This window comes from Cyanistes caeruleus, chromosome 10 (assembly GCF_971803275.1).
Source record: "Cyanistes caeruleus chromosome 10, bCyaCae1.hap1.1, whole genome shotgun sequence".
Lineage (NCBI taxonomy): Eukaryota > Metazoa > Chordata > Aves > Passeriformes > Paridae > Cyanistes > Cyanistes caeruleus.
In genome coordinates this window covers 5,107,903-5,131,789 of record NC_141710.1, presented here as the reverse complement: position 1 = coordinate 5,131,789, position 23,887 = coordinate 5,107,903, and the positions used below count along the sequence as shown (strand labels likewise).

The 23,887-nt window shown below is 49.9% G+C and overlaps 1 long non-coding RNA gene across 1 annotated transcript; it reads right to left on the bottom strand.

Annotated features, from left to right (window-relative positions):
- Positions 1–13,544: 13,544 nt before the first annotated feature.
- LOC147651211 (uncharacterized) lies at positions 13,545–17,661 on the bottom strand. Its single transcript, XR_015274450.1, has 4 exons — positions 17,324–17,661; positions 16,544–16,646; positions 13,902–15,977; positions 13,545–13,706 (listed from the first exon to the last, which is right to left on the bottom strand). It is a non-coding gene; the product is annotated as an uncharacterized LOC147651211 (long non-coding RNA).
- Positions 17,662–23,887: the final 6,226 nt, after the last annotated feature.

Genomic DNA, 23,887 nt, shown 5'->3' with positions numbered 1-23,887 from the left:
GCTATCCCAAACTGCAGGACATTGTCCTTGCCCATCTGTCAGCTCAGCTCCAATACAGAACAAATCTCATTAACGGGCGCCAGAGATTTAGGGAAGGGCTGGAATATGGCAAAGGCCTTTAAAACAGGAGATAAACCATGCCCTGCTCCAAGGAACAGAGGTGGTAAGGAAGATATAAACACCAACAAGCCTCCTGGGAATGCTGGAGAAAGGCCAGGACAAAAGCACGTCAGCACAGCTATGTTGGGATGACCCCACAGCAGTGAAAATAAATTATTAGGACTGGTGGGGGAAATAAAAGAAAAAGCTTTCCCCAAACTAAGGGTACCACCAGCATCAGTGCAATAATAAAAAATTACAATCAATCAATCAATCAATCATCATCCTCATCATCAGGATCCCAGCTAGCAGAGTTTATCCTTTTTGGGAGTGGGAATAGCTGGGTTTGTTCCACATCCCAGCAATTTCCAAGAGGATTTGGCAATAAAGCTGAAGGCGAGGTTTCCAAACAGGACAGGTAACAGCTTAATGTCTTTTGAAGAAAAATATCAGTGGGGGAAAAAAAAAAATCACAATCTCAGTTGTATTTCTTTCTTTGTAAGTGTTAATTTGGAATACTATATCAGGATTTTTCTCATTCCAAAACCACATTTGGGGGAAAAAAGCCAAAAAATTCTTCCTAATGTTTTACAGGTTCCAAGGTTTTTGCCTGCAAAGGGTGCTCTTCAATGAGCAAAAGTTGGGAGACAAAGAGAAAATGGTGCCAACAAGGAGAAAGTGACATTTCCTTGTTACTCTGGGTTTTAACACCTCCGAATTTTTGCAGCCACCTCAACCTTTGTGAGCTGAAATAATAATTTTAAAATAGAGCAAACATTCTCCCCCCCTCCTTCCTCCTCCTCTGCCAGTGCTTTTCTCACACATTTTTCTCCAATGGAAGGAGACGGGTAATCTAATTTGACGTTTTGGGATATATTCCCTGCAGGAAGTGTAGAAATGCCACCTGCTACCTGTGTGTTAGATTTGATCATAAATCACCAGCACCCAGCACTCGACAGGATCTCCTGATACTTTAATCGCCACCAAAGGTCTGGCCACTGCTGGAATTAAGGCCTAAATCGCAGGTTTATGTTTTTCTGGAAATGCCAAATGCTGCCTTGCTTCTTTTATCACTCTTAACTGCCCTTCCTTAATTACAAGGAGCAAAATCATTAATTATATTCAGTGGAAAGGGACACAAACCCCTCTGCTTCAAGCTTGACCCTCTTGGAAATTCAGAATGAGCCCTGGGAGGATGTTTGGCATAGGAACAGGAATATTGGGACAACATTTGCTTCCAGGCACGGGGTGGGATTGGTGGGATGTCTGTGCAGGCTCAGGGGTTGGATTTGATGATCCTTGTGGGTCCAGCTTGGGATACTCTGTAATTCTACAGTGCTTAAAACACCAGGTCTAAGTCCACACCTCGGGTGGCTCCTCTGGTCTCCTGAAATCCAAGGTCAAACAGTTGGGAATCTCAGACCAGGTTTTAGATCCAGCTGCAACATCTCCATCAGAGACCTCCCCTCACCATGGGCTACAGCTCCTATGCTTCCAGGGGGTTCTGAAACACCTGACCCTGCAGGGACATCAGAGATTTTGTGCTGTTTTGCTGGCAAAGCCAAGTGACCAGAACATCTCTGCTCAGTTCTGCATGGCTGGGAGAAAATCAGTTCAGCTTCCCGGGTTCAAATGGGAAGGAAAAAAGAAAAAAGAAAAAAGAAAAAAGAAAAAAGAAAAAAGAAAAAAGAAAAGAAAAAAAGAAAAAAAAAAGAAAAAAGAATGGGTTGGATAATGTTGGCTTAACCTTGAAGACCACAAACACACCCAAGCAGCCCTGTTTGACAGCAGAGATGTTGGGAATATGTCCAAGAGGGACACGACTTCCTGGGGCTGCAGGAAGATCCCAGACAGGAGATGCACTACAACATCTTGAGTTTCCACTACTTTTCTGTCACCCCAATTCTCTGAGGACCAGGAGAGGCTAGGAAGTCCTGAGTGCAGCTCCCAGTGCCCAGCACTGATGCTGGGAGAGGAGCATCCCGACTGTCTTTGGGCCAAAGCTGGATCAGGAACAGCGCCGGAATCCTCCGCAAGACTTCAAAGTTTCCACATAATTATGTGAGCAAATATTTGGGCTGGAAGTGCTGTTAGTCATTATTTGCAGTTCATTTTCTCATATTTGTTCTCTGTCTTTTAAATAATAAAAGAGAGAAAGCCAAGATGACAGCTCACAGCACTCCCATCCAGGAGCAGATACAACAGCTGGGTTTTTTCTGCTAAACACCTTTGGTTGTGCACAGCTTCCTGGGAAAGGTTGTTCCGGGGAGGAATTTGGAATTACAACTTCTGTGGCACTGATGGTTCCTGGTCATTCACCAGGAAAATCCCCACTCCTGGCCTGTGCTGTTCTTGTGCAGAGTTTTTCTGGGTTTACACCCTGGGGCAGCACAACAGGAACCATTCCCTGTTTCCAGACCTCCCCGGATTTGGGGGCTTTGGCACCTCATTTGGAGACCTGATGGTGGCAACAGCTGTTCCTCAAATTCAGGGCTTAGCACCATTAATCACATAAGTAGGCAGAGGGGTTTTCTCCAGCAGGAAATCCAGGAACAGCTCCGGGTATGTTCCCAGTCAGGGAAGGGTTTACACTCATCTGTGGAAGTGCAAGGCTCCCTGGGCATGGAGGCATGAGAGGAGATATTCCACAGCAGAACCGTATAACTGGTGGTTATCAAATCAAAAAATTACTTGAGATGCAAAAACACGTCTCCAAAACTCCCACAAACTGCATTCCAGCCCCAGGTGTCTCTGTGCCTCCAGCACTTTGTACAGGGTGGGGTGGGAAGGTCTAGGCAGCAGCACTTCCATATAAACAACCTGGCATAGAAAGTGTGGGATGACTCCTTTGGCAAGTTCTGGCTTAGGGAATGGAGGGATCCAGGACCCTGGATCTGGCACCATCAGGGTCGCTCCTGCCCATCCAGTGGGGGCAGTTTTGGGTGAGAGATTGGAGAGTGCCCAAAGGAGGGACACGAGGATGGAGGAGGGTATGGAATTGCCAGACCAGGAGCGGCTGAAGGCACTTGGTCTGTTTAGTTTGGAGAAGGGGAGACTGAGGGCAGAGCTCATCCCAATCCACAGTTTCCTCCCAAGTGACAGATCTGATCTCTGCGCTCTGGGACCAGGGACAGGACAGAAGGAACTGCTGGAGCTGTGTCAGGAAGGGTGAGGCTGGAGATCAGGGAAAGGTTTTTCCCCCAGAGGTGCTGGGGCTCCCCAGGGAATGGGCACAGCCCTGAGGCTGCCAGAGCTCCAGGAGCATTTGGATAACACTCTCAGGGATGCACAGGGTAGGATTATTGGAGTGTCTGCACAGGGCCAGGAGTTGGACTGGATGATCCTGTGGGTCCCTTCCAACAGATTCCATTGTTCTTGCTCCCAGGACATGAATGGTCAACAGCTGGCTCCTTCCAAAAACATCTTGTTTATTCCAAGAAAATCTAAACACAAGGTGTCAGTTCCATTTAAAATTGAAATGACTCCAGAAAGCTGAACAGAACCCCCATTCAGGACATCTCCCCAAAAGGCAGAAGCACCTCAGGGTGGATGGGGCACCTGCCTCCTTGGGTTTGAGCCCACAGGGAAGATCAGCAACCCATGGATCTACAACAAAAAACTCCCAAAACACATGAAACCTGTCTCCAGTGAGATATTTTTGGCTTTACGTTGGATACTGGGAAGGAATTGTTCCCTGTGAGGGTAGCAGGCCCTGGCACAGGGTGCCCAGAGAAGCTGTGGGTGCCCCTGGATCCCTGGAAGTGTCCAAGACCAGGCTGGACAGGGCTTGGAGCAACCTGGGATAGTGGCAGGTGTCCCTGTCCTTTGTTTCTTTCTAAAGCCACAGTTGGTGATTAATGGGCTTTGGGACAGGACCACCAGGACATTTTCTGTCCAGTTTCATCCCTGCTCCAGCTGGGCCATTGCCTGTTTTCACTGCCATAAGTTTCCATCTCAATTTTCTGCTTTCCAAGAGCATTAGAAGTCATACTGGGGACCACAGCAGCAGGTGACACTTGACTTTAATATTAATGTCTCCTTTTTACTCTGGAGTTGTCTGCCTTAGTTGAGAGTGGAGATTCTGCATGGCAGAGGCCTTGTGATTTGTTTGACAATGGGCTCCTCTCCCAGGGACCCATGGTAAGATTTCCTAAAATACCAGAGGATATCCCTAAAGGATATTTCCTAAAATACCAGAGTACCTGGTAACTTTGGCCAGGATGAGCCCAATCTAATGAATGTTCTGATTCCTTCCCCCACAGAGATTTCCAAGTGGTGCCACATGAAATGCCTGAATCTTTTAAGGGATAATATTCCATTAACCCAGCACATCTATCAGGGTGGAGAGGGTGGGGAGAAGAGCAAGTTCGGCATTACAGCTGCAGTTTTACTCAGGCCATCACTTTGGAGCTCAGATTTTCTCATTCTGGGGTTCAGGGCTATCCTTGAAATAAATTACTCCTGCAAAGAGCTCCTACAGCTTCCACGCTGCATCCAAAGGGTGGAGAGCAATCCATTAACATCGCTGGGCAAAGAGACAAGCAGCATCTCAGGAGAAAAAAGAGGGGAAAAAAAATCACAGTGCTGCTCCCAAGAGTTCAGCTATCTCCAGTCAAATCAGAAAAACAAGGAGAGAAGCTGGGAAAAAAATAAAGGAAAATTAAAAATAAAGAGAATTATTGAGTGCTGCAATTTCTTTGCTTTGGAATTTTTTTGGTGCCATTTTGGTGATGCTTTCTAAGTCCACACACTAAATTAAAAAGAGCTGAATGGGGCTCAGTTTAGATGATTTATTGGGAAGAAATTCCTCCCTGGGAGGGTGGTGAGGCCTTGGCCCAGGCTGCCCAGAGAAGCTGTGGCTGCCCCATCCCTGGAGGTCCCAGTGCCCACATCCTGCAGCCCTGGGAGAACCTCCTCCCTGCTGGAGCAAACCTTCCTTCATTAAAGTGCTCCATATCCTCTCAGGAAAGTCCCTTCTGCCCCAAAAGTGCTTTAATATCAAACAAAACACATGCTCTGAGTTTGCAGCCTTCTCTGTTACCATCCTTGATGAAAGGAACACTTTTTCTTCCACCTTTTGAAATGGTTTTCCATCCCCTCGGCAAGACCTTGGGCTAGAGATAGACTGAAAAAAGAACAGCTGCTTTTTTATTTTCTCTTTTTTTTTTTTTTTACTTGTTTTTCCTTTTTAGAGAACAGAATTTCCCCCACCTGTAGATTTATTTCCCTCCTGCTGCATTTCAAGTTTTGAAGCTCACTCTGATGCTGATCAGTGCCAAGCAGGGGCTGCATGAGCTGTTTTTTAAGGATAACTGGGTGATCTCAGCCCCTGTTCTGCTGCCAGCCTCCCAGTCCGGTCTGGGATCAAGGCTGCAGTTGGAATTGTACATTTTCCACATGTTCTCCCTACACTGATCCTACTCTTTTGCTTTTAAAGCATACCCTCCTCTGCCTGTACTAATGTGATGTGGATGAGAGGGTGGGAGAATGTTCCCAGCAGGATGGACCAACCCCATCCCATACCCAGCCTTGCTAGGCACCACATCATAACCTGGAGCAAATCCTTCAATCACAACCTCCAGAGCCACCAGCAGCCCAGGAAACACCAGTTACAACACCAGAAAACAATAGTTACAAGCCCTGGTCCCAGCAGGGAAGGTGCAAGCCCAGACATCCCCACCCCTCGCTGCTTTACACTCTGGTGTGCTTTAACAAGTGCAGGTACATTTTTGTTATTTTAAAAATTATCAGCGGTGACTGAGTGTGAAAGGACATCGTGGAAAAGGACTTGGACCTGCTCAAACAAGTCAGAAAGATGCTCTGAGAGCTGGAGCCAGTCTGGGAGAGCTGGGGGTGCTCACCTGGAGAAGGCTCCAGAGAGACTTCAGAGCCCTTCCAGGGCCTAAAGGGGCCCAAGGAGAGCTGGAGAGGGACTTGGGACAAGGGGTGGAGAGACAGGGCAAAGAGGAATTGCTTCCCACTGCCAGAGGGCAGCGTTAGATGGGATTTTGGGAAGGAATTCCTCTCTGTGAGGGAGGTGAGGCCCTGGCACAGGGTGCCCAGAGAAACTGTGGCTGCCCCTGGATCCCTGGGGGTGTCCAAGGCCAGGCTGGAAAGGGCTTGGAGCAAGCTGGGATGGTGGCAGGTGTCCCTGCCCAAGAAAAGAGGTCCCTTCCAAACCAGTCTGTGATTTCAGGGTTCCCAGTCTCCTAACAGGAGTGAGTTCAGGACCGTGGGGGTGCCAGCAGGGCTAAAGCAGCAGCAGCTTCTGATGGGGACAGGGAATGCTAAAGACACCCAGGAGGCAGGGCCAGGGCAGGAACTGCTCCAGCCAGGCCAGGGAGCAGCAGAAGGATCCAGGATCACCTGGCTGCACCCCCAGCTCCCTGCTCTGCCCTTATTCCAGGCAGGATGTGCAGATCCGCGTTAGAGCAGCTCTGACAGGGCCTGTGCTCCTTTATCTGCTGTCCCTGTCCCCTGCCAGAGCTGCCTGAGGGCACAGCTCAGAGCTGCTGCTTTGAAGGGCTGCCAGGAAACCCTGGGGCCTTCCTGTTCCACTGCTCCACCAGTCCTGGGGACACCAGGGCAGAGAAGTCACCTTTAATGACCACATGCCAGACAGCTTCATACGCTGCGATACCTCCTTGCTGTGATACCTCCTTGCTCAGCCCGATTTCCACACGGTGGGAGCTCATTCCTCACCTGCCTTTTTCCTTTGGAAACAGACCTGCTTCCCTTATGGGATGGAGCAAGAGCTGGCAAAAATTCACTTTTTCCCCATGGGCAATTGGGATTGCTCCAAGCTTATGTCTTTATCTCTCTCATCACAAGCTAACATCAGCGTTTCTGATTTCTGCTCTCCATCTCTCTTCCCCACATTCATCCAGGCATTGGGATTCCCTGCCAGCCTTGGAAGAAACATCCCATATCCCCTACATCTCCTTTGGGAATGTGTCTGGAGAGCCAGGATGAAGAGGAGCTCCCAGGGGTGATAAGAGTTTCTTCCCACACCTGAGGGTTTGGGGGCTCCCTGCACCTGGGACAGTGCTGGAAGTGCCCAGTAGCTGAATTCCTGTCCTGAAGGAAGCCCAAGCTTGCCCTGCATCATTCCATAGCTATGTGACATTCCAACTGCTCCCCTCAAAAACCTGAGACTTTTATTTCCCACCAAAAATTCAAGGCACCTCCAAAGTGTTTTGCCCATTGAAAAACCACAGCTCTTTCCTTTCCTGGAATTTCTCCATTTCCATCTATTTTTCAGTAAAGCTCATTTTGGTAGATCAGCTGGGAAAAGACAGGACCTTAAACCAGAACACCACTGATGGCAAACGCTTTTGCTACTCCAAAAGTCAGATTTTCAATAATAAATAAATTTTTGTGCTTCTCTGCTTAAGTCCTGGCAGCTCCTCTCATGCTGACACCACATAGGATTTCTATGGAAAGCCAGATTTGGGGGGGTTGATCCCTTAAAATATTGTTTGTTTAACTTAATAGCATCTATTTTTCTCCTAAAATAATGTCTTCAGCAAAATGACCCTCCTGGGGAGCATAGAAACAGCAGCACCAAATAATTAACTGGGATAGGGAAGGGACACTGGGGAATTTTTGTGATGATGCTGCAGAAGTGTTCTCCTACAGGCAAAGGGATCACTAGATTTCAACAGGGAGTCAAAGAATTCTCATTGTTGTCCTCCAGCAAGGCCTGGTTTAATTCCCAACAGCGAATGGAGACCCAAAAGTGAAAGAAAAATCGCCTATTTCATGTCCTCACTGTTAAAATTACAGATACAGGAGTGATCCTGGATGTTCAAAAGCCAAGCAAAATAGTGTAAGAGATAAAAATAATACATGTGGCTGAAATCCAGGGTACCTGAGGCATTCCCTGTGGGATGGAGCAGTTTATCCTGACAGAGAGGGGGAGGCTGGATGAGGAAGCCACAGCAGAAGAGGGTGAATGGTTTTATGGGCTTTGATACTTAATGGTCCAACTGCAAATGACATGAAAGTCCCTGATTTTCAAGGTGACTGATTTGAGCTGTCTCAGACCCTCTGTTATCACCAGCCACTCCTGAAATCCTCCCAATCTGTCCCCAGAGGCCTCCAGAGCCAGGAGGCAGCAGGACTCCAGGGCTGGCCCCGATCCAAACTCTGCAGGCAAAGGCTGATCTTGGCAAAGTTTCTGCTCTGCAGTTTGAAATCCAAGAGCTCCTTCATGCTTCCTGACCTAGGACCAGAAACAGTCTCTTTCAAGAGCTTCTTTTGCTGCTTAGTCCCAGCTTTTGGGAGTCTGAGGGATTTTTTTTTATTTTTTTCCTAGTAAGTTTCCTCTTTCTCTTTTACTGGAAGAAAGTGCACTTATTCCATGTCATGAAATCAAAGGCATGAGCAAAACCTGTTCTTCCCTGCTGGGAGGACATGGCAGATTCCTGCTCTGCTTTGCTTTAATGTAGCAGACAGACTCCAGGGATAAGTGGGAGTCAGTCCTGGCTCACCCTTTCTGCAGGAACATTCTCCCCCAGGAGGGTACCCCGAGCCTCCTCTGTACCTAGGGGCCTTCAGGCCTCCATCCTTGGGTTCTGCAGTACCCTTGGGTGAGGCACAGGGAATCCAGGGCTCAAGCAGCCCAGCCCAAAGCCCAAAAAGCCCCAAAGCAGTGGGATGGAAATCACTGGAAAGGCCCTCTGGCTCCTCCTGTGCTAATTGCCAGCAGTCCAATTACATCCATGGCTCTGATGGATTTAATTGCCGAGTTGCTGAAGAGACAAGTGACCTATTATGGATCATTGTTTACAGCAAATTAGTTCAGAAGTTCCCATCATTCTGCCTGTCATGCTCAGGGGCAAACTCCCTCTGCTCCAAGGGCTCCAGAACACTCAGATGTGAGGAAAAGCTGAGCAAAGACACAGCCAGGGCACAGCACAAGCCTGGCTGGGCAGCAGGAGAAAGCTCCAAGGTGAAAAGGGTCAGAGAGAGAGAAACCAACAGTTCAGAGGGGAAAATGTGCCAGGGAAAGGTGCTACAGAGGTCCTGGAAGAGCAGGTGGGAGAGGAGGACACAGGAACTCCTTGAGCACAGTTCAGATGTGGTTAAATGGAGCTGCTGGGGCAGTGGGTGGAGGATGGGTGTGTGGGGGTCCCAGGTGAGGGCAACTCATCCCTGGAACCTTTGGGGAGGGAAACTTGGCTTCCTGAGGGGTCTCCAAAGCAGTGTCAGAGAGGAAAGGTAAAGGATCTCTAAGAGGTGTGGTATCTGGGGGGAAATAGAAGGAATGTGGAGGGAACATTAGCAAGACATAAATGGGGCTGGACTGAGAAGATGCTCAGGAGAATTTAGTGATTTTCTTGGCAAACAGGTTTCTCCCCACCCTGGGGACAGCAGGGTTGAATATGGACGTGGTTCCAATTGTGCATGGATAACATGGAACACCAGGACAGCATTACCCGGACTGTTACCTGGAGATAAAAGGAATTAAAGCAGGGGAGCACAAGCAGCTTAAAACCAGGCCTGCCCTTGGCTTGTGCAATATATTTCAACAGCCCCATAAAAAGATCAGGGAATTCAGTCAAGCATGAATAGTTACAAGCATAAAAGAATGGTGGTATTATATTTATTATTAAAGCCCTTTGAAAGCCCCCTTATTGCAGATGGATTCAGAGCCTCTGGGGAAAGTCAGGGACAGGATATTTAGCAAAAATGTTATTAAAAATAGAAATTGTTTCCTATGACTTAACCTTACTGCCTAGGGGGAAATCACTTAGGTGGTGTTAGAGGAGAGCACGCAGTTATGGGGCCAGGATTGTTATGGAAAACTGTGCACAAGGTTTGTGGAATAGCAGCCCTGGTCCTGCTGCTTCCAGGGAAGCAGATTTACCTGGGCCTTCCACCCACTGCCTGCATCCTCAGCAGGGGCAGGAAGGCTTTTCCTTGGACCAACCTGTGCTCCCTGCTGCCTCTCTGAACTCCAGAAGATGCTCCCAAGGATCCACACTGTGTGATGAATCAGCAGAGGGATGGGGAAGGGTGGAAGCATTCCAGGCCAGGCTGGATGGGGCTTGGAGCAACCTGGCCTAGCAGAAGGTATCCCCTGCACACAGCAGGGGCTGGAATGAGGTGACATTAAAGTCTCCTTCCACCCCAAACCATCCAGGGATTCTATGACATTATTCTGTGAATGGAATTCATGGCATCAGCACCCAGCAATTTATCAATTTCTCGCTTTCTCAATTTATCACCATTCTGTACCAATTTATCCACATTCTGCAGCTCCCAGATGGCCCTGGTTCCCCCTCTTTGGGCTGGGGGGATTTGGGACTGGTGGCCAAAGGGCGGCACATGGGATGCCACCACGGTTTGCTTGGGGCTTTAGTTCCAGCCTGGATTACAGAGAGCCTTTTTCCCAAGTGAGGCTGCAAAAAGCACTGACAATCTGGTGTTTTCTCTCAGGAAAGCTCCTCTGCCCCACAGCCAAAGGCTGTTTATCCAAGCAGCATCAGGTATGATTCCCCCCCTGCAAAGCTGGCCCAGAGCTCTTTGAGAAATGCGGCTCCAGAGGCCATGGAAATGCCAGGGGAACGCTGAGCTGATCCCATCGTGTCCTGTCTTCCTCCTGGGATACATCTCTGGGAAGATGGGCAGATATCAAACATTCATCACAGGCACTTGTCCCTTTAACAGCTGACATTGGTGCAGCAAAACAGATTTTGATCACTTGAGCATAATGTCGCTGCAATCATTGCCTGGAATGTAATTTTGCCTTTAAAAAAAAAACAAACAGGGAAGGAGGATGAAAAATGTGACTCAAAGGTCTCCATGCTTCAGAAAAGCTGGCTCTGAAGTTTGGCTGTAAGCATCAGATCTCAGCAAATTCTGTAAACTTCCCCCTTTCCCCCCCCCCCCGCCACCTGTATTTGGATATTTTCCTCTTCCTTAATGATATTCCATCAATTACATAACTTCACGGATCCTCAGGATCAGGATTAGGGAGTTCAGCTTCATTATCAGTGCAGATATTGTCCTTTGGAGACGGAGCTAATGGCCATTTGTCTTCTTCAATTCAATTAACAGCAACCCTCCCTGGACACCACGTCGGTCGCACTCGGTGACACTCTGGGACACCCCCTCCTCCACCAGGACCTGACCCCCATCTCCTCAGACGAGCTCTGGCTCCTCTCTTGCCAGCTCCCTGCTGCACATTTTAGAAGCACGTCAGGAAATGGCACAGTAAATTATCCAAGAATTAAACCAGGCAGGGTGAGAGCCAAGAAAAATCCATTTATCGATGGCCATTCCCTCTCTGAAGTGCTTGAGGAGGTTGACAAGACAGGAACATATCTTCCCTGACCAGACAAGAAGACTCTTCCCAGGCAGGACAAGGTCACATCTTCCTGCCAAAGATGAAGGTGGGGACAGACTGAGGGAAAAGTTTCAACATTTTCAAAGGGAACGGAGCAGCTCCAGAACATCAGCTGTGACTTTTTGGCACAGCTTGGGACCATGGAGCCCGTATTTCCTCTTATCCTTGGCCTCTGCTCTATGAATGCTCCTGCCACTAAGTTCAAGGAGCCTCAAAGCATCGCTCTGTGACATTCCAGCATGGGAATAATCCCCTCACATCTGCAGAGATGTGATGCTTGGGGGTGTGGGTTGGCGGTGGGCTTGGGTTAATGGATGGACTCCGTGACCTTGGAGGGCTTTTCCAACCCTGATGATGCCATGTAGCTCTCCAGCAGTGCTCCATGCAGGGCAGAGGGTGGAAGGCAGCCCACGGCCACAAGTAAGTCCCTTTCTGCTCCTGGCATGAGATGATTTCAGTGGAAAGCGTTAATTGCTGTCAAATCTCTCTGCTAGCAATGGGACCTGAGGAATTCCTTTTTTAGAACAACTCTTACACTGAGGAGGGATTGGCTGACAATTCATGGATGCAAAGAGCACCTGATCACTGGGAGTGGGCAAGAAATTGAGGGAGTCTCCTGACCAGCCAGAGCCTGCCAACTTTCCAGGAGAAGAGCTACCAATGCAGGCAGAAAAGGTGGCTGTGAGCTGAGGAACAGTGTCCTTGTGGGACTGAGTCTTTCCTTGGAAGTCTGCCCATGCCTCCAGGAGGTGACCACCCAGCTGGTCCGGCTGAAGCCCTCCCCAGTGACATCAGCACCCCATGGTCAGCCTCCCTAAGGTTTGTTCTTGAAAGGATCCAGTGAAACCCCAGTGTTTGGTTTGCCAACGTGTCCTTCTTCTTTAACGACAGCAAAATCCATCCCTGTGCCCCTGGAGCAGGCCCAGCCCCTCGCTGCTGTGAGGAACAGTGATGGGATTGCTGGGATGTAACAAGATTGATCACCTGCTCCTGGAGAGCGATTGCCTGCTCCGTGTCCTCAGTAAATAATGTTCTGCTGGCATCATCTGGGACATCATTAACCCAGGAGACAGCGGCACCGTTTAACCTCCCCTGCCTGCCCAATGTGTCTGGGTACTCAGCGAGTCCTGCCAGGGACAAGGTGAGGCTGGGATGCCAAAATCCACATGGGGGAAGGAGGAACACGGTTTGGTACCACGCAGAAGGCGATGCCAGAACCTCTGAGCAGCTCCACTTGAACAGCCTTTGGAGGCAGCCCACAGTTTGGTCACTCTGGCAGCAGCAAGGGTGACAGGTCACAGGTTCCAGCTGCAGGCACATCAGGCTGTTTCCCAGCTCCCATCCATAGCCATGGCCACTCACAGGGCTGGACACAAGCTGAGCTCTTCCCATGTGTGATCTCCTCCCTTGCCAATCCACCACCACAATCCACCTCAGTGACTTCCTGCAGGCAGGGTGGGTACCAAGGGCTCAGGACTTGGACTCGTCTGGTCCTGCCTCCTCACTCTGCTTAATAACTCCTGACTGCTCCTTCACCGTGTCTGTGCCTGAAACGTTGGATTTATTAATGCATTTTTAATTAGCAAACTCATTCTCCAGGGGAAGGTGTCTTGCATTTTAATGGCCTTTGCTTTGAACCTTTGCCAGAGAGAGTTTTATACCACAAACCTCAAGCTGCCACCAAGTTTCCTGACCCTCAACTCACATGCTGAGCAGCAAGGGGAGGAATTTGCTCCATAGATGCAGTCCCAAGTTAGTGGTGGGACATTCCAAAATTCAAGGCCCAGAAAACCCACAAAGGCTGTGCACACTTAGAGAAGTGCTCTTGTCTTGTTGGAGTTCAGCAATGGGGTTTGGGTGGTCCCAGGAGATGGGGAGAGGTCTGAGCACGTGTCCTAGGTGTGTAGGGACAGCCAGGAGCCAGCCTGACTGCTCCCCCCAGCCCTCTGCTACTCAGAGTCACTGTTCCTTGGAGTCTCGTTCCAGCTGGTTCATTACCCAGTTACCCACTGAATTTCTCCAGGAGGTGCCTCCTTGCAAGCCCCACCTTCCCAAATCATTTCCTGCCATTAGGGGCCAGAAGAAAGGCCTGTTTTTTCCTAGGAGTTTGTGATGTTTTAATCAACTCTTCCGGATAGAGTTACACATTTAAATGCTGTGCTGTTCCATTCAGATCTCCCCAGGCACTTCATGGTTCCAACCTGCTCTCGGTGTTCTCTGTACTCCTCCAGTCCCAGATCTTCTTTCAAACCAGCTGTGACAATTGAGATGTTCCCAGTGATCAGTGCTGCAGGACCCCACCATCCCCAGCCCCGGTTCAGAATCCATCTCCCCGCCTCTGGGAGGAGCAGGAGTTGAACCCATTTCCTCCTCTCCCGTGCTTTGGGAAGGGTGGGAGAACTGCTGACAGCTTGGTAGTTTATTTCCACGCAGCTCCATAGATCCAGACCTTCCAAAGGCGTTCCGCAGCGCCAGCTGTTCCTGGGTTTTTTGGCTGCTCTGTCACACAAGCTGCTAGTGATGCCATTTGTCTCCGTCCTCCTCTGAAAGCACATCCCAGCGGCACACGAGTCCCAGCAACAGCTCTTTCCCTGCCCTCTCCCACACTGGAAGGGAATGGCACTGTCTCCAGAGGAGCAGGACCTGGCATGGAAATCCCTTCCTGGCAGAGAATGGCAGATGCTGAGCGCTCCTGCAGCTACTGTTGTGCAGGAGGTATTTAAGCTCCACTGAGTCTCCTGATGAACATCCCATCCTCAGCTCCTCTGGATCACCGTGCGGAGGCAGCAATGTGTGTGCAGCTCATTCCCACAGCAGGACATGCATTAATCCTTTCTGAATTCCCCACACACCCACCCACATCTCCATCCCTCTTTTCCAGGCAGCAGCAAATTGAGCTCACCTGGAGCCAGGTGCTCCCCTTGCCATTCCCCCAGCTCCTGGATTCCCTGCCAGCCTCCCTGTTTGTCAGTGATGCCCCTGAAGCTGCTGGGATCGCTTCACTGCCTTAAGCTGTGTTTTAAGGACTTGGGAAGCAGCTTAGGCGCTGTTGCATGACTCGATCCTCCCCCTCAGCTCTCCCCTCTCAGAGGAGAATCCTGCTCCTGGCCCTGACCTCTAGCAAGGTCCCTCACTGAGTCCTGCAGCGCTGCAGGCCCTCTGAGGGAAAAGCACAGAGTTAGGACCAGGGAACAGCCAGAGCTGTTTCAGGGGAGGTTTAGGTTGGATATCAGGGGAAAGTTCTTCCCCCAGAGGGTGCTGGGGCACTGAACAGGCTCCCCAAGGCTGCCAGAGCTCCAGGAGCATTTGGACAATGCTCTCAGGGATGCACAGGGTAGGATTGTTGGGGTGTCCTGGGCAGGGCCAGGAGTTGGACTGGATGATCTTGTGGGTCCCTTACAGCTCAGCCTATTTTATGATTCTATGGAAGAAAGTGGTTTCAAAAGCCTTTTCCCTCCCCTCTTCCTCCAGGCAAGGGGGAACAATCATTTGACAGCTCGGTTTCCTGGGATTTCCCAATCCCATATCAGTCATGTCACTCTCCACCTTGTCCTGGGCAGGAACCAGCTCCATTTACCAGCAGGACCCCTGGAAGTGGCACCAGGTGCAGGTGTCCTGCAGAGACCAGCCAGAGGCCACAGCCCAAACCTCAGGCCAGGGCCCAGAGATTCATCCCCAGGCCTCTGAGAAGGAGCCATTTATTATGGCCCTTCTCCCTTAGCACAGTCCCTGCTCTCCTGCATCCCCAAGTGCCAATATCCCGTTTGTATTTTCTGATCCAATTTATCACAGGGCTGTTTCCCTCAGTCAGCACATGCCCTGTGCTCAGGCTCCTGACGGATCGATCGATGCCGAGGCCTCCGGGGTGCCACTTGCCAGGTCCCTGAGCTCCCATTCCCCTTCTGTCTCAGAAGGATGTGGGAAGAGGAGGGCAAAGCCCAGAGGGACAGCGAGGGACAGGGACAGCTGAGCCCTGCAAGCCCTGCTGGGCTGAAAGAAGGGCTGGAAGGGGTGTCAGGAGAGCATCCCTGATCTCTGCATTCCTTAGGAGCAGATCAATTTGGCACTGCAGCACCCATCCTCCTGCTCTGCCCTCACCTGTTGGGATTGAGTGGATTCCCATTTTGACCTGGGGCAGGAGCTCTGCCCCTCCACCCCACAGCTCCCCCAGCAAGTGCCACTCCAGCCCTGCAGAGATTCCACCCTCAGCATTGTGTCCCCACGTCACATGCAATGGGAAATGCATGCAGGAAATGCAGGGAGTGGAGTTAAGGCCTTCCTACTTCTCCTTGCCAAGGGGGAGGCTCAGGGTAAAGCATTTCAGTGATGTGAGCTCATCTTTGCTGCATCCTTTCTCCCCTTTGGAAGGAGAAAGGTGCCCAGTGAGCCCAGAGGAGCCAGCGAGCTTCCCACCAGCGCCTGCCTGGAGACCCCAACGGGGCTGCTGGCATCAGAACAAATAGCAAGGACAATTGGCACTTTCCATCTTCTCTTTGGGGAGGACGCAGCACCATGGCAGGCATTCCTGCAGAGGAAAATACCTGGGGTCACAACCCTGCAGATTTCACTCTTGGGGTCCTTAATGGATTTCTTCCCACCCCAGTGGACCTTGCACAAGCAGTTGGCCCAAGCTTCTTTTCTCAACCTGCAAGAGCCTTCACTGAATCCTCAATTAGGCACAAAACCTCTTAAGGAGTGAGACAAAGCTCCCAGAAGTGGTTTTATGGCTTCCAAGACACAAAGCTCTCCTCCTCCAAAGCACTCTCCTGACAAACACTCCTTCCACAGCTTTCCAAGCGCATTTTCAAATCAAAGCTGCAGTTGTGAAAGGTGACTGGGACATAAGACTGGCCTCCTGCCCCACTTCCCTAATCTGCTTGGAGAAGACCTTCAATGGAAACAAAAGGAAGTTTTTGTTTGTGCTCCCTCTCCCATAATGAAAATCTCCTAATTTTTGGGGAGATGGATATGTGGAGGGGCAGGATACCTCAGGGGTGGGAGAGGTTTCCTCGTCCTTATCAAGGAGGAGAAAAGAACCAGTATTAGCAAGGTCTCATAGCTCAGTCTCTTGTTTAAGGACAAAACACTCACCTCCAAACAAGTAGCAACGGGGAAGAGTCAGGAAGGAGACAAAAGTTAAGCATTGTCATCAGGAAGATGACAGACTTCATCAGCCCCGCACTGGAACTGCCACCTCTCAGCAAAATGCAGGGAGATAAAGAGTGTTAGTTATGCACTGTCATGGTGCATTAAATAAAGGTGGCTGCCCTCGAGCCCTCCTTCCTTGAGCCCTTCACCCCGCTCCCCTCGGGAGCATCATTAGAATGGCACAGCAGCCTTGGCCCCCCAGGGTCAGGGAACCCAGAGTTGTGAGCTCAGCAGAGTCCGAGCAGCTCTGCAGAGATGCAGCAGAGTGACAGGTGAGGTCCCTGCCCTTTGCATTAGCTTGATTTTAATTTGGAGCCGCGCTGTTCATTACTTCCATCACATCCAGGCTCCGCTGGCTGGCTCGGAGCTCTGGAGTGCTGCTGACTCGGGCCAGACTGGTGCTCCATCCCTGGGGCCCTGGCTCTGTGAGTGTCACAGGCACTGCCATCTGCCTGTGCAAATCCCAGGGATGTGCTGGGACACGGATCCTCCACCACAGCCAACCACACTCGTGCTGCTGGGGCTGGGCACACTCGGGGATGTTCCACCCATTCCTTGACATAGGAAAGGCTTAATTCACTGAAGGATGGATGGATGGATGGATGGATGGATGGATGGATGGATGTCCAAATCCAATGGGATGTGGACAGTGAATTTGACACCAGAGAAGTTTCCAGGAGTCAGTTCAGCTTCTGGAAGTTTATAGAACTATGACAGTCATACCTGGAATTAGAACCTTATAGAACTTATAAGTAGTCCAAGGGCAGAGGTTTCACATTCTGGAGAGCAGCATCTGGCTACAGGAATGACCTAGAAAAACTGGAGTAACCCTGGCTGCCCTGGAGTCGCTGGCTCAGAGCTATTCCAGTGGCTTGTCTGCCCAACTTCCCAAAGTGACTGCAAAACTTGAGAGGAGCTACTTGGATCAGGAGCAATGGCTTCTCCTCTACCCAGAGAAGCTGTGACTGCCACCTCCCTGGAAGTGGCCAAGGCCAGGTTGGACCGGGCTTGGAACAGCCTGGAAGGTGTCCCTGGCTGTGGCAGGTGGGTAGAACAAGACTGTCCCTTCCAACCCAAACCATTCCATGATTTTATGATGCTTAGCTCCTGTCATAAAGTTGGGGTTCTCTTCCCACCACTCCCATCAAAGGGATGCTGGGAGAGAGCTGGAAATGGAGGAATTTTTAGCAGTTTCTCCCTGTGCATTTAAGCACCTGCTTCCATCTTTCCCCTTTCCTGGGAGTAAAGCTTGGGCAGGCAGTCCCTGGTCTGCTCAGCACCACAAAGCAATCACTGCAGCGGGACAAACCAAACCAGGAGCCTCCCCTCAGAGTGCAGCACGGTCTGGGGCTCTGCTTATCCTAGGTTCATTTTTCAGTGGGTTAGTGCTGGAGCTGGAAATCCCTTTCCAAAAGGGAATTAAGAAGCCCTGCCTCCAGCTGGGAAGCTGCTGGAGAGAACAAACACACAGCAGTGCACAAATCAGGAGGAAACTGGTAACAGAGTTGGAGCTCGACTTCCAGACAGGTTGTAAGAAAGATTTTCTGCTCTCCTTCAATACAAAAGGGGAAGTTTTGAAATCTAATCTTTCCTTGGGAGAAAAAAAAAAACCCCTGGTAGTCTGCAGCTCCTGCCACTTCTAGTCCATATATTTACAAGGATCCTTGAGCAGAGACAGAGCAATTTGCTGGGATGAACATTCACGGAACTGAAGGAGCAGGCATATTATAATGCCCTCCACATCAGCCAAAGGCCACTGCCTTGGGTTCCCACTCCTGTGGGGAGCCAGAGGAGACTCAGAAAGGCTCAAGGATTGTGAGTCTGTGCAGTCAGGGAAAAGCAGCAGCCAGGAAGGAGCAAAGCAGGGAGCAAGAAGAGCTTGGACAAGGGTTTTTGACTGCTGTAAGCAGGGCTCAGGCATTGAAGTATCCACACAAGCTTGGAAAGCTTATCCCAGGAAATCTCTGCTCTCCCTGCAGCAGTGCTGGGAGAGCTGAGCTGCCCATCACGCTCAGCATTTCCCTTTCATGGAATTGGGATGTCAGATGGTTGCACTGGGCACTTGGCTGAGTCACCTAAAAGGCTGTGGAGCACTGGTGCAGTCCCTGGTGCAGAATTTTCCCCAACACTGAGAAGAGACCAGACTTGAAGCCCTAAACCCACCAGAGGAGATAAGAAAGGCTCCTCATTGTAAATGGGTCTCTGCTCTGAATGATTGCTGGAGAAACTGGCTTTTCATTGGGGCAGAAATTGAGAAGAGCCTTTGAGGGGCCCTGCCTAAACCTTTGGGCCAGCCTGGAGTCCTGGAGTTCCAAACAGGGAAGACCACAAAGTGACTAAAATGCAAAATTAGAGCCCAAATGAAACCCCAGATGCTCATCCCAGGCTTGTGCCTTGTGCCAGTGCAGCCACGGGGACATGGAGACTCAGCTGGTGGCTTGGGGCTCGATGCCAGAGCTTCACCCCTGGTGCTGTGCAGCAAGAGCACTGGTCCCTCTGCTGCGATGTGCAGATGTCCCAGGCAAGCCTGGAAGGCCTGGTGCTGCAGGGGCATGGCCAGGGAGGACAGTCCTTGAAGCTCCTTGGAGAGGAGGCTCAGAGAGCTGTTCTGAGCAGCGCCAAACAGGGAATTTGGAGATCAATGATTCTGTCTGCCCAGAACAGGCGTGAAAAACAACCTGCTTTAGTAAAACTTGCAGGAACTTTTGGGGGGAAATCAGTTATACTGGAGCAGTTGACAATTAAAGAGCATTCTCCAGCAACTATTTTTCACCCAAATTACTTTTCAGACCCTCCACTCAGGCACATAAGATGTATGTTCATCAATAAAGTAAACACACGGATTCCTTCCCCGTCCCACCAACACTGTGGTTTCTGGACAGACCCCCCAGCCAGGGAAGTGGGAAGAGCTACAGCAGCTCCTGAAATCCCCCAGATAACAAGGAAAATCCTCGCAGCTGGTGTTAACAGGATTGCAGTTGTTTGGTTTAATATGAATGTATTTATGTATTGTTAGTGCAATTTGGCAAAGCTGTTTCCTTGCTTGCAAAAGTCTGGATTTAGCAAATATTGGCTGGTTAACTATGTTGTTTCTTAGCAACCCTAATTGGATTTCAAATGGGAGATTTTGTTTTGGAAATATTACCTGTATCACTTAGCACTGTGAAATAAGTTCCTGCCTTCCTTGTGCAGATAAACTCAATCAGCACTCCCCAATCCACTGGGGTTCTGGCTTGTTTACCCTCTCCTATGGCAGGAGCTGACAGATTCCCTCCTCCCTCAGCCAGGACCTGCAATTTTTTACTGGCACTTGGAATTCCAAGAGCAGCAGGAGCTGCTGCTGCAGCCTCCAACCTGACTAGCAGCCCCCTGGTGACACCTTCCCCAGGCACAGCAGCAGCCACAGAGTCACAGAATCACAGAATCCTTCAGGTTGGAAAAGCCCTTTAAGATTGTTAAGTCAAATTTATCTGCCAGCACTGCCAAAGCCACCATTAAGCCATGTCCCCAAGTGACACATGCACACAGCCATTAAATCCCTCAGGGGATGGGGACTCCACCGCTGCCTTGGGCAGCTGTGCCAGGGATGGACAACAGTCAAGGAATTTTCCCAACATCCAGCCTAAATCTCCCCTTTAGGCACAACTCGAGGCTGTTTCCTCTTGTCCTCTGGCTTGTCCCAGCTCAGCTGCTGGGCACAAATGTGGGAAGACAGCCCAGCTGAGCATGAAGGTGCCAAGCTGCCTCCCATCACCCCAGTGCTTCTGCTGGTGAAGCACCAACATATCCCAAGGACCTTTCAGGAATGTGGAGAGTGAGGTGGAGTTTCTTTTCTCTAGTGCCTCTCCCCTTTCTCCATGTCCCACTGGAGTCAGGATGGACAGTGGGATGCCCAGAGATGCCCCGTGTAGACGGGGAACAGCCCCGTGAGCAGCGCGCAGCAACAGCTCTAGCAGAGTTTTCCATGTGTGAGGAGTTTTTTCTGGAAAGCAGCTGCTGTTGTGCCATTTAGTGATAGTGAAGGGGTAAGCCAAGCATTCAGCCAATTACAGCCTCCAAATCATTGCACAGACATGGGCCAGTGAGTGCGGGGAGAGCTGGGAATGAGCATTGATCGGAGCCCGGGGCCACGCTGGCCCCGCTGCTGCTGCTCCACGGCATGGAGCGCTCCTGGTCCTCCCACAGCCCTGAGAGCCACAGAACTCCAAAAGGCTGACAAAGAGCACAGAGGGGAGCTCAGTCTGTGGGGAGCAGGGATTTGGGGCTGTGCTGCACCAGGCTTCCTCTGCAGGAAGGGTTATTCGGGAAGGACGGCTCCTTCCGAAGCCCTTGGTCTCTGCAGAGATGTGGTGGTGCGGGAGCTGAGCAATTAAAGAGCTGCTGATGTCCTTGTGCAGCACGGAGGGAGGAGAGGCAATTCCAGGGAAGTGGCAGCCTGCAAAGCAGGCTCTTTATGCTCTGAAGATGGTAATCTGCATTTTCAGGAGGAATGAAGCAGTGTTTTCCCTGAGGGCTCCGTGGTATGGAAGTATGGGGAGAAGTGTGGCCCTGAGCCGCTCACAAGGGGACAAGGCCAGACCCCCATGGCAGAGCACTGACACAGCTGGGCCATGCAAATGCAGCCTGCTCAGGGACAGGCACCTCCTTCCTTCCTTCCTTCCTCCAAACCTTTAAAGAGATGCTGGACCCAGATGCAAACCTCCTGACCAGGCCAGACTCAGCTGGAAGCACATGGGTTTGGCCCTAACCCCAACTGGCTTTTCCCAACCAGGAAAAACTTCTGGGAATTACATGGAGCAAACTCTTCACCAGCTAAACAAATGCCATCTGAGCCAGGCTGGAGCCAGACAATCACTAAGCTTGGAAAAGACCTCCAGGACCGTGAAATCCAGCCATTCCCCCAGCACTGCCAAGGCCACCACAAACTCACATCCCCAAGTGCCACATCCACACGGCTTTTAAATCCCTCCCTCCAGGGACAAGGGACTCCAGCACTGCCCTGGGCAGCCCTTTCCGATGTCTGACCACCCTTTCATGGAGGATTTTTTCCTAATATCCAATCCAGTTTATTTCCACAATGGTTTAGAGGTTTCCAGTCTGATGCTAGCCCTAGTTTAGGTTGGCAGATCAAGCCTGGGAAATGAGATACAGATTTGCTGGACTCTGTCCCAAAAGAGTTTTCATTTCACCTCCTGGTAACTGTACACACCCTTGAGATGAATCCAGGAGATGACAGCACCTTCCTGGTTTTATTTGGGATACTCCTCCACAGCAAAAAGGGCCTCTCCAGGAGTTTGGGTGAAAAACTCAAAAGCAGAAGATAAATGAAAGAAGAAATCATCTCCATCGAGCCCTCTCATTATGAACCAGGCCAGGAAAATGCCATGGATACTTTCCTGGTGTTGGAAGCTGATCTGGTGGTGACTGTGCTGTATTGAGGGATGGTTTCCTTCAGGTGGAACCAGCCCATGCGTTCAGAGGGGAAACAGGCAGGGAAAGGCAGTGTTATCCTGCTGAAAATTTAAATGAAAGTAGATTTATTTTGTCTTTGCTCCAGATCTCAGGGGACGGTGTTGACTTACATGTTGGAAAAGCAATCCCTGCAAACAGCAGCTCGGAATTGTTGTATTAAACCTGCCACCTCCCGCCAAAACCCTCGAGCAAACAAAAACCTGGTGGAAGCTGCTGATTTCTTCTCGACTCAACCCCCAGCCTGTTTGTCAGATTCCAGATGCATTTTACAGCGGTTGAGAGGTTTGGAGGGTTTTTTTTTTTGTTATTGTTGCTGGCTGATTTTAGCAAACCAAATGTTGAAGAAGAGCAGCTCAGCAAGGGAAAACATTTCTCCGATAAAACTCGGGGTTGAAATGAAAATTGTCATTTCAAGCAGGATTAAGCTACAATTATCCAGCATCTCTTTTAACTGAGAATTAAAGAGTGCTGAATAGAAATATTGTTGTGTTCTGTTTGAACACCCACAGCCCTGAGAACATCTTTTATCTTGAGACTCAGTAGTTTTCCCTTTTATTATTACCTGCAAACCTCTGCTTGGTTACAGCGGAGGCTTTGCATGGGGTGATATCTGCCAGTCGATCTTCCCCTGCAAAGCTCAGCCTACCTAGACTGGGACTATTTAAAGCTTTTTCAAATGATATGAAAAATCAAATGTGAAGAGAAAAAGCCAGGCTCTGTGCTGCCTTTCCAGCCCCAGAAATCAGCATTCAGCTCGTCTCCCGAATGACCCTGATCGGCAACAATTCCGCATATTCCCACAATTAAACAACGTTTGAACTTGTGCTAATGGCAACAGAACAATTATCTGAACAGCCATCCACGGGGTAAGCAGGCTGCATCAGCAAGAGTCAAGCCTGGTGCAAATAAAGGCTTAGCCTTGCAGAGGAAAGCCAGGGTAAACCTTCAATGAGAGGAATAAAGATTCTTTACTTTACTCCATAAAATCGGCATGTGAACAATATATTGAATGTCAGGAGCAAATGTCTGCTGAAATTTGGTTGTTTAATTGTAAACCTTGCTAACTACTTCCACTTAAAAATCAAATCTTTAGTGTTCTGAAACTGCAGAGAGGCATTTTCCCAGTCCTGATGCCTGAAATTTATTCTTATCATGCTGGAGCTTTGTGCAGGAAATGCAGAAGCAGCACAACAGAGATTAACAATTGGGGGAGAGTAAGAGGAGGCTTTAAGGGTCTTCTCGTAAGAGAAATCTCTGAAGAGAAAGCTCTTAGTGAAAAGATTTCCTTATATTTCTGGAAAAATTAGGAATAAAGGAGTAGGGAGCTCATTTAACAGGAAATTCCATAGAATCATAAGGTTATGGAGTGATTTGGGTTGAAATGGAACTTAAAGCTCATCTCATTCCACTCCTTCCCTTGCCACGGGCAGAGACACTTTCCACTGTCCCAGGTTTCTGCCAGCCCCATCCAACCTTGGACACTTCCCTTTCCAGTTTCTTCTGATTCTCATGAACAAATATATTCCATGCTAATGGGAGGGGCCAAAGAATCACTTTTGATCAGATCTGATGCATTAGGAAATCACCCAGAGGAGCTGTGGCTGCCCCTGGATCCCTGGAAGTGTCCAAGGCCAGGTTGGACGGGGCTTGGAGCAGCCTGGGACAGTGGAAGGTGTCCCTGCCTGTGTCAGGGGATGGAAAGGTGTGATCTTTAAGGTGCCTTTCAACCCAATTCTATGATTCTGTAAAAGCTGTGCTGGTGGAGAGACCCTGCAGCTCCTTTCAGAGCACCAGCAGATCCCGATGTTGTGTTCT